General features: G+C 37.1%; 1 protein-coding gene across 5 annotated transcripts in view; it reads right to left on the bottom strand.

Annotated features, from left to right (window-relative positions):
• LOC143244237 (plexin-B-like) overlaps positions 1-12,902 on the bottom strand; it is a 124,728-nt gene that overhangs the window by 88,023 nt on the left and 23,803 nt on the right. The window contains exon 1 of one of the 5 annotated variants that reach the window (XM_076488544.1): positions 6,053-6,191. The exons of the other annotated variants lie outside the window; for them this stretch is intronic. The gene's annotated coding sequence lies outside the window, so the exon portion shown is untranslated. Of the gene's footprint in view, positions 1-6,052; positions 6,192-12,902 lie in introns of those variants that run through there. 5 annotated transcript variants of the gene reach the window in all.

The raw sequence follows: 12,902 nt of genomic DNA on the forward strand, positions 1-12,902 counted from the left end.
ATGTCAGTAAGCATTCACAGATAGAACATTCCATCAATGTTAGTAAGTATTCACAGATAGAACATTCCATCAATGTTAGTAAGTATTCACAGATAGAACATTCCATCAATGTCAGTAAGTATTCACAGATAGAACATTCCATCAATGTCAGTAAGTATTCACAGATAGAACATTCCATCAATGTCAGTAAGTATTCACAGATAGAACATTCCATCAATGTCAGTAAGTATTCACAGATAGAACATTCCATCAATGTTAGTAAGTATTCACAGATAGAACATTCCATCAATGTTAGTAAGTATTCACAGATAGAACATTCCATCAATGTTAGTAAGTATTCACAGATAGAACACTCCATCAATGTCAGTAAGTATTCACAGATAGAACATTCCATCAATGTTCACAGATAGAACATTCCATCAATGTCAGTAAGTATTCACAGATAGAACATTCCATCAATGTCAGTAAGTATTCACAGATAAAACATTCCATCAATGTCAGTAAGTATTCACAGATAGAACATTCCATCAATGTCAGTAAGTATTCACAGATAGAACATTCCATCAATGTCAGTAAGCATTCACAGATAGAACATTCCATCAATGTCAGTAAGTATTCACAGATAGAACATTCCATCAATGTCAGTAAGTATTCACAGATAGAACATTCCATCAATGTCAGTAAGTATTCACAGATAGAACATTCCATCAATGTCAGTAAGTATTCACAGATAGAACATTCCATCAATGTCAGTAAGTATTCACAGATAGAACATTCCATCAATGTCAGTAAGTATTCACAGATAGAACATTCCATCAATGTCAGTAAGTATTCACAGATAGAACATTCCATCAATGTCAGTAAGTATTCACAGATAGAACATTCCATCAATGTCAGTAAGTATTCACAGATAGAACATTCCATCAATGTCAGTAAGTATTCACAGATAGAACATTCCATCAATGTCAAGTATTCACAGATAGAACATATCAATGTTAGTAAGTATTCACAGATAGAACATTCCATCAATGTCAGTAAGTATTCACAGATAGAACATTCCATCAATGTCAGTAAGTATTCACAGATAGAACATTCCATCAATGTCAGCTGACACCAAACTTTACATATTTCATCTCTTTCCTTACCTTCTCTTCCACAAAATTGAATAAAACTATGTTATAACATAAGCACCTACTACTCATGGATAAAATACATATTACTGGTACTCTAATATAAAAAACAAACAAAAATTTTGTTGATAAGAGCTAGTACAAGTACCTAACCATGTCTTTAGTCAACAACCAACAACCCCCTTTTATAACTAGTTATCACCTAAGACATGGAGGTTAATTATAAAGGTTTTCAGAAAGTAACGGTATGTCGAATAAAATATAACTCGTTAATATGCTATGTTATTGTAGAATAACGTAGTATCAAACAGTTCATGTCTTCTAAATCTAAGTAACAAGAAAGGTTATACAAAATGTAAAGAAAGACATTCAAACACCAATAACGAAACAAAATGAGCAGCCAACTCCAAAACCATCAGCTAAAACTGTCTCACGTTTCTGAAGGCAGTGGAAATAGACTACTCAATTGGATTATAGTTTGAATGAGAGAAAGAAACAAACACATTGTTATTAATGGAATCAGGGACATAATTAGTGAACAAGTGAAATTTACTGATAACATTACACTCTCGTGTGCGTGAATTTCTAGATGGTTGTATTCAAGAAGCGTGGAGCTACTAGTTAAATCGATACTTATTGGGTATATGGCTTTCTTTTAAATAATAATAAGCGAAAAATAATTGTTGTCATTTCTGGCCTCTGGAACTCACTCAATAGCAAGAATAAAGAAAGTGGTTTCGTCACAATCACTCAAGTCATAAAGGGAGCGTCCCTTTATTATAAGTAGAATTAACAGAATATTGTGGTTTATTTATTCAAGTCATAAAGGGAGCGTTCTTTTATTAGAAGTAGAATTAACAAAATATTATGGTTTATTTATTCCAGTCATAAAGGGAGCGTTCCTTTATTAGAAGTAGAATTAACAGAATATTATGGTTTATTTATAGAGGTTATTGATTACAAGCCAAACGAGATCATCTTTTATTATAATAAAAATCACTGGTTAGGCTTAACTTTGAATATTACTCTTGATATCCGGGAACGGCTTGTTTTCTTAATTTCGCGCAAAGCTACACGAGGTCTATCTACGCTAGTCGTTCCTAATTTAATACGACTAAAGGGAATGCAGCTAGTCATCACCACCTACCGCCAACAATTGGGCTACTCTTTTACCAACAAATAGTGGGACTGACCGTTACATTATAACGCCACCACAGCTGAAAGAGCAAGTATGTTTGATATGACAGGGATTCGAACCCACGACATTCAGATTGTGAATCGAGCATCTAGGAACAAAGGATTACCCTATAGGGACAGATTAAGACCTTTCTTTTTCAACGTGATCTTATTGAGGTTGACAAAATTATCCGGTGGTGGTGATCGGTTGAATGACGGCTTCCGACTTGTTTACGTCATACTCCGAAAACAACAGGATAAAAACTAAAGATTTAGAAAACACATTCTAACATGGTGATTGTAGATGAACTTATGGAATAAGCTGTGGCCAAAATAATTGGAAATATTTCTTGAAAAAACACGGGATAAATTTAGAGGTTTACTTTTTTATCAGGGGTGAGTGTGTCTAAAGATCCTCGAATGACCAAACAGTATTTTGTCGTCTCTTAGTTAGCTTAAGTGCAACATTTAACGTCATATAATGCACATGGCTAAAAACCCCACTCCCACTTGTAAGAGAACATCCAGACAGTAGGGAGGGAAAAAGAGAGTGCGACCTTCTTAAGGTTCCACAACAACTTGCAGACGTTGCTTACTGCTTGGGATAATACACAAAGAACGGTTTTCTTTTGACAACAGAGAGGGATGTCACAGAATCTCACTCCCCACGTGACTATTTACTCAGGACGTTTGGTGATCACCTATGGTTGACCACTAATACGGCTTTTATACATCTGGGAAAGTGTGTGGGAAAAAAAAAAAAGAGCACGTGCATTTGATAAGCCAAATTTTGACGGTTATGGGTGTGGTTTGCGTTACAAAGTCGTGAGTTACCGTAACACACACACAGCTGTTAGGCTTCAGTAACACAAACCGGATTAAACTAGAAAAACGACCACTGTTCAGCGTTCGTTTTGCTTTACTCACAGTGAATTACACAACTAACATGCATTTTATGTAAGATACGAAAGAAATTAAAAAGTTTACGCAAGTGATACTGAACCAAAACCCTTAACAACAGAGTTCTCTGGTCTGAAAAATCATCCAGTTAAACATTTCTACCTATTTTACTAAAAACTAACTTTAATGAGATTAAACAATTACACTGAAACGTGAACGTGTAAATCCAAATCCCATAAACAGCACACACATATACGTAACATTATAAATCAATACAACCGAATCTTTATTATCAAATGATAAAAAAAATGACCGAATAGGAATTCAAACTCCAAAAGCAGTAATTTCCGGCTATGCCAGTGTTAGCAGTTTGTGGGCCCATGATGTTATTTTCCATTTTAATTTCTTTCAATAAGCTTCGGAGATACATCTATTTTACAAAGATCTAAGAAGAAAACATCGCCTTCCACCTACTCTCAACACAGATACAAATCATATATCACGAATATTTTGCAAGGCTTTCTTTACGACTCTTCTCTTGCTAGATCTTTGTGGTTGAGTTGTTTTCTTAGTATAAACCTACACAATGGTCTGTCTGCACTGTAGATGCCCACCGAGTGGAATTAAGCCATGAATCTTATAGTTTATCCACCAAATTCTGCAAATTAAGAACTACTATTTGATAAGAAATGAATTCCGCCAGTCATTTGTCACGTGGTAACTCGTGCATGGGGTTATGAGAAGTCCCAGATTTTAGCCACTCTGTTGTTCCAACTGACACATCAATAAAAATATTGAACTCTCTCAGTTTCTCCCAACCACAAAGTGTGTTTAACTTGTACAGTTTGTTATTATACGTCGATTTTTGTAAGTTTCACTTGGTACAAACAGATCACATGGCAAACTGTTCCTTCCCTCTCTAGACTCTAGAGGATAGATTTGTTTAAACCTAACCTGTCACCGAGCAGCTGTAGGATTTGAGACGACAAAGAAATTTCCTGCTGCGAAAAACAAAACCAAACGGCAGCAATTTTTCTTTTACGTAGTTTCAAGACAACTTGGACGCGTTTATTAATTCATCAGAAGTTTTAAATTTTCAATGATCTGTTTTGAAACGCGAGGCATTAAACATTAGGTAATTTTGCAAATGATATAAAATTATTTTTTTTCTAATTTAAACCGTTTTAAAGCTGTTATGCAAAAAAAAAAAAAAGTCTGTTTTCCAGCAACTGGAAGAATTGATATCAGAATGCTATCAAGACAATCAGTATTATTGAATATACGGTTTAGAATTGCTGCCAAGACAATCAGTATTTCTGGATATACGGTTTAGAAATGCTATCAAGACAATCAGTATTTCTGGATATACGGTTTAGAATTGCTATCAAGACAATCAGTATTTCTGGATATACGGTTTAGAATTGCTATCAAGACAATCAGTATTTCTGGATTTACGGTTTAGAATTGCTATCAAGACAATCAGTATTTCTGGATATACGGTTTAGAATTGCTATCAAGACAATCAGTATTTCTGGATATACGGTTTAGAATTGCTATCAAGACAATCAGTATTTCTGGATTTACGGTTTAGAATTGCTATCAAGACAATCAGTATTTCTGGATTTACGGTTTAGAATTGCTATCAAGACAATCAGTATTTCTGGATTTACGGTTTAGAATTGCTATCAAGACAATCAGTATTTCTGGATATACGGTTTAGAATTGCTATCAAGACAATCAGTATTTCTGGATATACGGTTTAGAATTGCTATCAAGACAATCAGTATTTCTGGATTTACGGTTTAGAATTGCTATCAAGACAATCAGTATTTCTGGATATACGGTTTAGAATTGCTATCAAGACAATCAGTATTTCTGGATTTACGGTTTAGAATTGCTATCAAGACAATCAGTATTTCTGGATTTACGGTTTAGAATTGCTATCAAGACAATCAGTATTTCTGGATTTACGGTTTAGAATTGCTATCAAGACAATTAGTATTATTGCTAAAAAAAAGTAAACTATATACTTGGTTGAGATGTTTTTTTTCATGTTTGCATCCAGTTATTTTGCAAATGGTATTAAAGTGTTCTTGTAAATTAAACCGTTTTAACCCTTAACCAGCATGAATGTTGCAGGTAGCAAAATCAATTGATGATGGCCGCCGTTTGAGGATTAAATCTATTATAATGTAAAAAAAAAAAAGTCTCAGGTTTCACCCTCAGAGCTCTCTACTCGTTCGTCTCCATTGGTTATTTCCAGTTTTATCCACCAACTGAAACACGTCCAATGTTTACTTCTGCTATCCCGTAACTCAAGCTTTAATAATTATTTACTATGTATTTTACACTTTAACAAAGGCCAAAACTAGATGGCAATATCCTTCATCGTTTCATATTAAAAACAGTGTACCGGTAAGATGTTTATAACAGTAAGGCTGATAAATGTAATTCACATCTAAGTTCAACGGTTCAGTTTGAAGAAATAATTTATGCTTAACAAAAACTCATAACAATTGTAAAATCAAGCAATCATGAGCTACTTACAGTGCCCTCTACAATCTGAAAAGCGCACCACCAATCATTCCCAAATTTCACACATCAACTTTAACACTAGTAGATCAATCACGTATACATCAACAACATGCACACTTTAATGATGTATGCATCTTCATACGAAATGACTGATGCGAATCGATTTCACTCCAGTCCAACTAACCACCAGGAAGACTGTTTCGATGGAAACTACACTTGTAACAAAAACCGGTTAGTTTTGACGTATTACACATCTTTATCAGATAATGTTAGTTCGTTCCAATGTAAGAAATAAGTAGCTTTCACAATACCTTTTGAACAATTTCCACGATAACTTTAGTTACATAGGAATGGAACACTGTCTATACACTGACTGCTCCGCTCTTCTCTTTCAACCCCTGACGAAGGAACGCATCAGTATAAGAGTTACGAAATAAACCAAGAAGCAACCACCAAAGTCGGTTTAAATTAAACCAGCGATAGAGAATACAGTCATAAATAGGTTTGTTGTTGTGTTTTCTTTTCAATAAAACCTTTTGTTGACATTGGGGCCAATGTTCGACCGTCTTCATTACAACATTGATAAAAGCGTTACAGAGAGAGCTCCAGTCAACTGTGGGAAAGAGCGTCTGTTTCTCGTCTTATCAAAACGTCGCGTGCAAGACCCTGCGTCTGTTTCTCATAACACGCAGTGCTGGTAATAGATTGAAATGCGACGCATGCACGTACGCAGAACGTGGTCTGGAAAGTCCAGAGCCGCCTTTGATTACTTCGCGACTGAAAACAACCCCCCGATGTGATAATAGCAAGCAATGAAACATGCCTTTTGTACGTCCTGAGGTAACTCCATAATCTAGCAGCTAGCTTCATTTGACCAGAAACATAATAATATAGATATATGTATTTTACGCATTTCTTCTCGCACCAGAGTTTTTCTCTTTCTCAGATACACTTGTGTTAATACATTCGTCTTAAGGTTGCATTACAAAAGACAAACTAGAAGTTTGATTTCTCTTGAATTTCGCGCAAAGCTATAAAAAGCCTATCACCCATAGCAGTCCCTAATTTAGCAGTGATAGACCAGAAGGAATGTAGCTGTTCAACATCACCTACCGCCAACTCTTGGGCTATTTTCTTTTACCAACAAACAGTGGGATTGACCGTAATTTATAACGTCCACACGGCTAAAAGGTCGAGTATGTTTGGTATGACGGGGATTCGGACCTATGGCCCACAGATTGTGAGTCGAGTAACTCCTAACCACCAGAACATGCCAGGGTCCTATACATGGTCACAGCACAACACAAGAATATGCATATCAAATTACATCAGTTGTTCAAAATTTGGATTTGTTCGAAGCGAAAAAGACCGTTTAGGTATACATATGAGGGCTGTTCAAAAAATACGCGGACTGACATCATAAAGCAAAATGTACTTTATTTTGAAGTTACAGGTCTGGGACCCCTTCAAAGTACTCTCCTCCCCAACGCACACACTTAACTCAACGGTGCTTCCACTTGTTGAAACAGTCCTGGTACGCTTCTTTTGTAATGTCCTCCAGCTCCTTCGTCGCATTTGCCTTAATCTCGGCAATCGTCTCAAATCTTTTTCCTTTCAATGGTCTTTTGAGTTTGGGGAACAAGAAAAAATCGCAAGGAGCAAGGTCAGGTGAGTAAGGGGGTGGGGAAGAACAGTGATCGAGTGTTTGGCCAAAAACTCACGAGTTCTGAGGCACAAATTTCGCAGCAACCCGGTGCATCTTCAATTATTCGGTCAAAATCTCGTAACAAGATCCAACTGATATCCCACACTCTTCAGCAAGCTCCCTGACAGTCAGACGTCGATTTGCCCGCACCAGGGTGTTGATTTTGTCGACGTGTGGGTCGTCAGTTGACGTGGAAGGACGTCCAGGACGCTCATCATCTTCAATGGACTGTCGACCATCCTTAAAACGTTCATGCAACTTGAAACATGCCGTACACTTCATAGCAACATCACCGTAAGCCGTGTTAAGCATAGCAAAAGTTTCAGTCGCAGATTTTCCAAGTTTAACACAAAATTTCACAGCAAGTCGTTGCTCCTTCAGGTCATTCATACTGAAATCCGCCAAACGAAGAAATCGCACTTCACTTAAAACCGCGTAGCTAATACACAAATGAAGATATCTGCAATCGAGAAATGGCGTCGTAATCAGCTGATCTGTGCGAACCTAGCGACACCACGCGGATTTCCCTGGAACCAACTGGAGCCGAGCAATTCAAACAGTCCACGCATTTTTTGAACAGACCTCGTACATGTTGTATCGGTCTCATAGCTAATGCGCTAATTCCGCAGCCCTCCTATCATTTATTCGCAACCAATCTTCACACACCAACATTAAAACCACGTATAGTTTAATGGTGTATGCGTCCACATCGAATTATACGAGAAATCGATTTCTCACTCCAGTCCGACCAACCACCGGGACAACAGTTTCGATGGCAGTTGTACTGATAGCAAAACTAGTGAATTTTTGGACAATTCGCCCTCGAATTTAATAGAAGAAAACTTGTTTAGGTGGACATTACTCTCATATTGAGAATAAATGTAGTCAAACGCACGTTTCGTTAGTTCAGGCTAAACAACAACAAACCACAAATGCTTAGTCACTAGCTGCAACGCATTAACACTTGGAAACAGCTGTTTGGAGTATAACAGTTGGAGAGATTTTACAGTCATCCTTATTTGACGGTGACACTTATAACACGGATGTGGATAAAGTTCATATTAAGAAACATTATCCGCCACTCTACAGATCAGCAAGCTGATACGTATTTTAAAAGCTTTTCCAAGCTGGTTCCCATAACTTTGAGTAATTTAAGTTGGTTTCCATAACCCGGATCAGTTTTTCCAAGCTGGTTTACATAACTTGAAGTAATCTTTCCAAAACTTGGACCAATCTTAACGTTTGTAGAGAATTAAAATACTACTATGGTATAGCTGAATACTATCTTTATGTAATTCACACACACACTGCTTCAGTTTATCTTTAACGGATATTGTCAACCACTTCTTCGCACATTCGATAAATCTTGGGTAGGTTTGTTGAACGTCTGTCTTCCTTACTATACAATGATAACAGAATGACGCGTGTTAAGAAGCATTAAACAAAAAACACTCACTCAAACACAGCAGACCAGGGTTGATATGCAGGTTTAATCTGGGACCAGGAACAAAAAACACTCACTCAAACACAGCAGACCAGGGTTGATATGCAAGTTTAATCTGGGACCAGGAAAACTGTATCTCGAGACTGAAAGGTTAAGCCATGGAGGCTGATAATGAAGAATAGACGAAAGATAGAAACTGCAAGCGAAGAGAGAACAAGTAGCGAGACAAAAGGAAGGAAAAAAAAAAGAGAAACAAAAATAGCACGCGATTAGAATTCTACACGATAAACCGCAAACAAGAGAATGTAAACAATAGCCAGTTGAAAGAGAGAAATAAAATAACAGAACTCGAAGAACAGAAAAACTTAAGAAAAATGAACAAGTAGTGATAAATTAAAGAAAAACTTTAACACAAAACAGTCTGGTGATTATAGAAATATAATAGAAATAAGAACATTATGCGAGATATTTTTTAGCACTGTTCAATTTTCTTCCTTCTTTTTGGAATTGTGACTTCAATTCTTGGATCACGGTTCTACAAAACACACACACACACACACACACACACACACACACAAAATGAACTACGCAGCTAAACTAACAAATCTCTCAGCATGTAGCGTGTGTAAAACACGTTAACCTTTAACAGTATGTAATTCCGTTGCCGACCGCCTTCCGTTTCTCTCGTGTTTACAACTAACAACTACGAGTTCCTGTTACGCTCAACGTGCTACATTTGTTACAAGATTTTACAGTAATGGCATTAATTTAGCTGTGCAGCTCATAAACATGAGAGACTGAGTGTTTTTCTAGAAAACAACAGATACAATCACATTTATTCTTCTCTATGTTGGTCAAAGACCAATCATTGTTCTAGACACCGTGGGAGGTGTACATTATCATTTCCTCCAACGTCTTCTACCAGATTCCGTGTCATAAACATCACTGAGATAACGTGATGGGGAGAGGATGGGGGGGATAAACGACCAGCGAAAAGTTAGAAATCGTTATATATGTACATCACGAAGACGTTTCACTTCTTAAGTGCAACCTTGATGATTTTACTTAACGTTATGTTGCAGGAGAAGAGAGAAACGCTGATAGCCGCGGGATACAAGTATTCACCCACGAACATATTCTGGCAGGGCTCGTTTCTCCGACATTAAGACTTACAACTGTAATGCAACTTATTTCTAGATAAATAAATGATAAACGTTCAGCAGAGGCTCAATGTTAGGCCTCGCAAAGATGAACGACACGGGAATCTGTGAGGAGAGCTTGACAAAGTTTACGATTTGTATAAGACTGACAGATAAACGCTCACTGGTGACGTAGATTGTTCCAATAACGTGTGATACATATTATACCGTAGATTCGTTGCGGCATGGAGAGAGGGAGGTAAAGTTAAAGTTCAAAGTCTAAATAACGGGTTTTTAAAGCTCCTTTAAGCTTTTTAGAAAAATGTTATATTTTCGGATTTAAGTCGAGAAGTAATTTGCAGTTTTTGTTGTTGTTTTTTTTACTCAGTTTTGCTCAAGCAACCTAAGACGACTTGCAGTGAGCACGTGACGTTTTTGGCTAAAGTTCGTTCGTTCGATTCGAAAATTCGTGCGTAGCTATACGAGAGATGTTATTCTAGTGACAAATCCACGGCTATAGAAATTTATTTTGCAACGACGGGACGCAAAACATGTATTCTCAGAATCAAGAGTTTGGGAACGCTAACCATCATCGGCCAATTAAGAGGGTCGATAAAAAGTACTCTCGGCGAAGGTGTTTTGAAACCCTTATAAGGAATCGCAATATTTATTGAAAGAAAGGTGTAAATTTTATATTCTGAAAGTCACTTCCTCAATGGCTCAGCGGCAAGTACGAAAGCTTTAAATGCTGAAAACAGACCTTCGATACCCGTGGTTGGCACAACGCAGATAGCCCATTGTGTAGCTTTGTGCTCAACTACAAACTCTTCTGAAGGATTCATGGCCTTTCCGCAAGCAACTGTACTTATTAAACCTATTTATCCCTTTATCTGTTCTTCATGTGTTGGGAGTAGAAGACATGAATGGCAAGTTTAATCCATCAGCTCCACTTTCGTTACTGTGTCTGCAGTTAAGGGCTTAAAGCTAAGCTTACAGAGCTTCTGCAACGAAGAAAAAACACATTTCTGTTCCTGCTCCTTGCGTTACTTGCTAAATCCCTAGAAAAAGAAACCAGCCAATCCATTTACAAGTGACTTATAGCACACAACGAACAGCGAACTCCCGCGTTTCGATTTCATTTACTTTCAAGTCGGTGCGCGCGTTCCACCATCCCCAAGGGAAAGATCAGGAAATACTGTAACATCCCAAATTAAGAGGGATTTCTCCAAGGATATTTACCAGCTTCTGTAGAACGGGAATAAGCCACTGGTTATTAAGTTTCTGGAAATGCCAGATGAAAACATTAATGTCTGACAACAGTGAGTCAATATTTTTTTTCATGGCATAATCACAGTGTGGTGTTTGGAAAGTTAACAACACTATAAAGTAGATGAAATATTATTTTTGCATTGACGTTCATATTTTGTGCTAATGATGATATAGGTTGCAGAACTGTACTTAAGTAACAAAACTAAAAACTCGTATATCGTGTTACCAGCCCATCGTCTGTTCTTTTGAGCGAGGCTTTACTTTCAATGACTTAGACTATATAACGACTAATACGGCACTCCCTCACGCAAACAAACAACAGCAACAATAAAAATACACGCAGATTTGGCTATTATGTTCATTAATTTAGTTTGGTGATTAGGGCGCTCGACTCGCAATTTGTGGAACGCAGGATCGAACCCTTGCACGCAACATGTTCGTTCCTTTTAGCCAAGTGTGGGGGGGGGAGGTGTTGTAATTTTACTGTCAATTGCAGTTCCTTGTTAAAGAGTGGACTAAGAGTTCGCAGTGGGTGATGCCAGTAGGTTGTCTTCCCGCTAACTGTAGATTGTCTCGATGGCTTAAATACATAACAGACAACCTAACGATAGTAATGGATAAAGTAATTTGGCCAGACCACCTCAATCACCATGAACGTGCTTTAAAAATTAGTTTAGTTAGTTTCCCATTTATTATTACACAGGCGAAAACATCTATTATTGCTCAGATATGTTTGAACGTGAAAAGTAGCGAGTCACGATTAAGCGCCGTTACGAAAAGAAATATAAAAAGAATGGCCTTCATGGTGTCACGGTAAGAAATCTAAGGAAAAGCAAAGTAAGGAAGGCCTTTGTATCGTCACGAGAACAAATCTAATGAAAAGCAGAGAGGCAGGATTGTATGCTGTCACGAGGAGAAATCTAAAATACAATGGCAAGACAGGCCTGTATTTTGTCAAAGAATATGAGTGTAAAAAAAGGGATCACATCACGTATTTGTGACTTGTGAGAGGAATTATTAACAAAAAAAAGTGTGCAGGTGGACATCGTAGTTTCTAGATCATTCCATTCTAAGTCATCTATCTTCGCGTTCAGCGAATCGAAAATCTTGGATGAATCATCACGTACCGAATAACAATAAAAAAGGAATTTTACTTACACGATGATAGAAATAATCAGACAAACTAGATTTTATGTGCTTGTTCCTCACCAAGCAGACAGTTTGTCTAAAGTTATAAACTGAACATCATGATTCAGTCCCCTTACAATATGTACTAACTGTTAATAAACAGTGGTCACGTTTCATTCGTTGTTTCATACATCATAACGTTATGTTTATACAGAACATCATGATTCAGTCCCCTTACAATATGTACTAACTGTTAATAAAAACTGGTTATGTTTCACTCGTTGTTTCATACATCATAACACTACGTTTACACAACATCATGATTCAGTCCCCTTACAATATGTACTAACTGTTAATAAAAACTGGTTATGTTTCACTCGTTGTTTCATACATCATAACACTACGTTTACACAGAACCTCATGATTCACTCCCCTTACAATGTGTACTAACTGTTAATAAACAGTTGTTCTTGTTT

The sequence above is a fragment of the Tachypleus tridentatus genome, chromosome 2, assembly GCF_004210375.1.
Source record: "Tachypleus tridentatus isolate NWPU-2018 chromosome 2, ASM421037v1, whole genome shotgun sequence".
Classification (NCBI taxonomy): Eukaryota; Metazoa; Arthropoda; class Merostomata; order Xiphosura; family Limulidae; genus Tachypleus; species Tachypleus tridentatus.